The sequence below is a fragment of the Oryzias melastigma genome, linkage group LG12 (assembly GCF_002922805.2).
Source record: "Oryzias melastigma strain HK-1 linkage group LG12, ASM292280v2, whole genome shotgun sequence".
Lineage (NCBI taxonomy): Eukaryota > Metazoa > Chordata > Actinopteri > Beloniformes > Adrianichthyidae > Oryzias > Oryzias melastigma.
The window spans coordinates 26,146,323-26,151,415 of record NC_050523.1 but is presented as its reverse complement, the minus strand read 5'-3'; the positions used below and the strand labels follow the sequence as shown (position 1 = coordinate 26,151,415).

General features: G+C 40.3%; 1 long non-coding RNA gene across 1 annotated transcript; it reads left to right on the top strand.

The window, feature by feature from the left end:
• The first annotated feature begins 614 nt into the window (after positions 1-614).
• Positions 615-1,107, top strand: LOC112144195. Its single transcript, XR_002918864.1, has 2 exons — positions 615-745; positions 847-1,107. It is a non-coding gene; the product is annotated as an uncharacterized LOC112144195 (long non-coding RNA).
• The last annotated feature ends 3,986 nt before the right edge of the window (positions 1,108-5,093 follow it).

Below are 5,093 nucleotides of genomic sequence, written 5' to 3'. Positions count from 1 at the left end.
ACTGTGGGCCCCATATGGTTTACCTTTGGGCTGAATTTGTGGCCCCAGGTGGGTTTGTCCGCAGGTTCCATGGTGGCCCCATCTGTGTTTGCCCACACCGGCTCAGGTGGACACTCAGTGGTCTGGGTCGCTGGGCAGCGGCGCTCACTAACTCTCTACGCTGTCCACCGGGCGGCTGGTTAGTGTACAGACCAGTAAGTAATTCAGATTTTTTTTTTAACACGTTCCCAACATCCTTATGATTCATACTGTGTGAACATTTTTTTTACAATGTTTTTAAATGCAATAATTGAACTTGTATTGATTTTCCAAGATGATTCCATAGTCTGATATGCTGCACCGAAACACTTTCTTCTTCATTTTTGCTCTGAATTTATTGGTTTTGAAAACTTCATGTCCTTTTAGGTCATAATTGCTCTTTCTTTTATCAAACTTTTTTTGTATGTTATGTGGCAGACTGTTTGATGTGCTCTATACATATCTTCTTTGGATGGAATGATTGACTAATTCATTCAATTTGAATATTTTCTGCTTTATAAACAGTGGTGTAGATGGGTCCCAATAATTACTCATGGTGATGATTCTTACTGCTCATTTCTGTAATACAAATATGGATTTCTTCACAGGTCAGAGTTCAACAAACTGGGTATTTTTATGATGCCTATGATCCCAAAAGCATCTCATGAAGCTGAAGACTAAATATGAGTCCAGTGAAGAGTTCAGAGGAAGCTGAGAGAGCATTAGGGTGAGAGCTGAAAAACATCTGGATCCTAGAAAACAGAATAAAACAAATGGGAAATGTGATTTAAACAATACAACTGAATACATTTATGTTTGCTTGTTTAGAGTCAAGACCACAATGAGATCACTTTTACCAAAACACTCCAAAGACTGAAGCAAAGCAAGACAGAAAAGAGTGGTGCTGCTGGCTGCCTCCTAAAGTTACAGCCTCTTATATAACCATGCATGAACACAGAAAAGTTTTCAGCTGTGTCTTTGTTTGGTGTTTGTGTTGATGTTGCCATGGTGATACTCGCTTGAAACAAAAACAGATGACGAAAAATAAAAAGACAAGCGCAGATTGTAAGACACATCTGTAAACATTCATCCCTGAAATGCTTCTTTACGGAGTTTGTTTCTTGTTTTCCAAACACACCTCACTTCTGTTTTCCAGCAAACTGATGGACACACATTTCTACTTAAGATTAAAATGAAGAAGAGATCTTCAGGAAAGACATTAAACAGATTACATCCACAACAAAATTGTTGATCTCATGTATTTTTTTGCCTCAAGCCAATAAAAGTATTTTCCTCCAATAATAATAATAATATTGATCGACAGTTGATCAGCTTTGACAGGTTGAAACCTTCAGGGAATTCAGTGAATTTTACAAACTCTTCTTTCTTGATGATGAAGTCTGAGGCTCACAAAGGGATGAAGAAGGGATGAGGGTGGCTTGCAGGGATGGAGGGATAGGTGGATGAAGGAATGTATTATTGGCTCACTAAATGTTTGAGGGTGACTCAGATGCTCCGCCCACAGATGCGCTGAGTCACCACAAACCGCCAAGTACTCCATAAGTGTGTGTGTGTGTATGTGTGATGTACCTGATTTAAATGTCAGTAAAGTGAGAATCTGACTGTTTCTCAGTTTTTCCCTCTTCTCTGATTAATGGATGTGACTGAGAGGTTACAGCATAAACACACGTTCATATCTGAAACATAGCAAGCCAAAAACTTGTTTACCTTGTTTTGTGATGCGTAGGACTACATCTCCCAGACAACCTGCTGTTTTTGTGCTTTTTCTTCTGTCCTAAAGAGGTTGGGATTCCAGGGGATTGAAGTATGAACCAGTTAATGGCAGACGGTCCTCTTTACTCCTTCATGCATTCGCCTAAAAATTCTAAAAAGTCTAAAAATTGCAAAAAAGTCGATGAATTTTGAAATAACAGAGGTTCAGTTTGGCTATTTTATTGTTCTTATTGTTGGCAGTATTTTATAAGGATGATCTAGTGATCTCAAACGAGAGGTTTCCAGTTCATACTTGTAAAAGGTTAATAGTGTTTTGCACGATTCTGATTTCCAAACATTAATTCAGTTCAATTCAATTTTATTTATATAGCCCAATATCACAAAGGAAATTTGCCTCATTGGGCTTCATGCAGGTAATTTTTAGAAATGCTGAAAATTAGTCATAAAATATGAACAATAGTTAAAAACTAAACAGACTAAATAAACTGGTTATCCCTGCCCTTAGACCCTCCCTCCCGGTAAGGAAAAACTCCTACAAAAACCTGAGTCAGGAAAAAAGAAGAAACCTTAGGGATTCCCACATGAGGGAGAGATCCTATCCCAGGACGGACAGGCGATACCAGAACAGTTAAAGAAAAATTAGCTTCTAAAACTACATAAGAAGTTAGCTTCTAAAACATTAAAATGAAGTTTCACTTTCACTAACAAACCTTCTAAGGACCCAGACGACTTAAGGTCATCGCACCTCCTGGAAAGTGAACCCTGGTTTCCCACAGCGTAGTCCTACATCCAGTCAACTGAGCCATCCGGACGCCTCTTCACAAATTTGAGGACAAACGACATACATCCAAGAACAGTTGAACACCCAGAAAACAGCTGCCTCAAATTTAATCAGCCAAAACAAAACATATCTATGGTGAATTGAACCCATACAACTGGTTAAAATGTTTGTGTATACGTTCTAACATTCACTCATCAGTTATTGTGGTTCATCTACAGAAAGATTTTTGCAAAGCTTGTGTTTGCTAATCAGTAAACACATTATACCAAAGAAACATTAAGTGTGACACAGAGATTGGAGTTTTAAAGCCCATCTTTATGTTTCTTTACCCCTTAGTTTGACCTGATAAAGTGATAGATTATAATTCATTTTGAGTTATTTGAGTTGAGGTGAAGGGCTTCAAGAAAACGGTTTCTTCCCATAGATCCAGTTTTTCTTTATTTGAACCTGAATAAAATGTTATTGATGTAACACAAAACCTGCAATAGCTGATTGATCCTGAAATCATGAACACCTTCAGGGTTCTTACGGTGAGATACAGTTACTTTTCAACAGAAGGCATTCAATCAAAAGGGGGGAATGATCTTTTTATCAGAGCAAAATTTGCTAAGATCTTCTTTTACAGAAACCCTTCTTGATGACATTGAAAAATAGACGTGTTGAATTTCAACACGACTCAATCTACTGATGATGTCATCAGGTCAGGTGACCAATCAGCTGATTGGATCATGCTATGACTCATTGTGCTGATGATGTCATCAGGTCAGGTGACCATCAACAGCTGATTGGTCAATGATGCTATGACATCACTGACATCGGTCTATGTACCTCTATGGTGACCTCAAATTGACATCAGAGTCTGTGTGACATCATCACAAATTTTTTCCTGATCTATACCCCCGGATTGACATTTGATCACAAAAACGTTTGTTTTTGAGTGACTACGAGCACTGTTGGTCAGAGCTACAGACCCTTTGCATTCACCTCTTTAGAGAAACCCATTTGCAAATATTTACTGCTGTTCACTACGAACACATAATATTTAGCATTTATTCTGAAACAATGGCCCATAACCGTAGATACCAGCAAAACTTTCGTGGCCAGAACTTCTGGCAGAACTCTGACGGTGTTGGAAATCCACGCAGCACTCGCCAACGTAATACACAGGATTGCAGACGTTACAATCCCAATCCCGTTGAGCATCATGGACGTGTGCAGCAGCAGCCATATTTCCACCACCAAAATACAAATCTGAAGACGGATCAGTCGGACCAGGACCGACTCATCTCCGAGCTCAGAAATCAGCTCCAACAAGCCAATGAGGAGAATAATCAGCTGATCCAGATGAAAGCAGCGCACAAAGCCTTCATATCAGAACATCAGGCATTGCAAGAAGAATGCCTCCAACTGGCTAACGAGAACAGAGAACTTGTGAGCCAAAATGAAGATCTCAAAGTGTTTTCTTCAGCCGAGATTTCTTTCATGGAGATGATAGAAGAACTGAAGAAGCTGGAGGACGAGGCTGAGATTCTCCGAGCCCAAAGAGACCAGAACACAGAACAAAGAGTCCTTTTGGAAGACCTGCAAACAGCTTATAAAGTCAGCCAAACAACCATGCAGATGTGTAAAGAGAAAAACTCTTCACTGCTGGTCAAAGCCCAGAACCTGGAAAGAGAAAACCATCAGCTGAAGACTCAACTGGAAACAGCTTCCCAGAAGACGAGCAGCATGGATGAACTCCAAAGAGCTGTGGAGGTCACCCAAGCAGAGATGCAATCCTTCATTGATGCTAACTGTGCAATGATCCTGGAAAAGGAACGGCTTCAAGAAGAAAACGATGGCATGAAAACACAAGCAGAAGCTGCTTCCCAGGATGAAGTCCAGATGAATCATCTGAAATTTAACAGAGATGAGGTGGAGCGCTTGAAGAACCTGCTGTCTGAAGAAGCCATAACCACAGGTGAGCTCAGAGAACAGCAAGCTTACCTGCAGGATCAAGAGAAGATGCTGCAAGCAAAGCTGACTGAAAAAGTTGAGGAAGAGGAAAACACTGATCTCAGGAATGAGAGTCAGACACACGGAGAAGAAAAAGGAGAGGAGAGAAACCAAGGTTTGGATGTGGAGGAAAATGTAGTGATGGAACAGCAGGAAAAAGAAAGTGAAGAAAGAATGGAGCTGCTTGTTGAAGAAATACCGAATGAAAGAGAAACTGATGCAGCAAACCAAGTGGAAGAACTGAACAACTGCATGCAAAACCTCCAGCAGGACAATGCAACTAATGTTAAAAAGGACAAAAAGAAGAAGAAGGAGAAGAAAAAGAAGGAGAAAGTGAAGAATAAGAAGAAAGTCAAAGAGCCAAAAGAAAAACCTGAGAAGAGGTCCTCTTTCTCACAGTTTTTCCGTAGACTCTTCTGCCTCGGGAACTAAATCCAGACGACTGCACAGTTTGAGACTTTTTCTCCTTCTTCCTGCGTTCTTCTAATCAGCAGCGAGAAGGAAATGGAGATCTGGAAGCAGACAATGTGGTAGATCCTGAGCAGGATTGGGCAGCCAAAGTCTA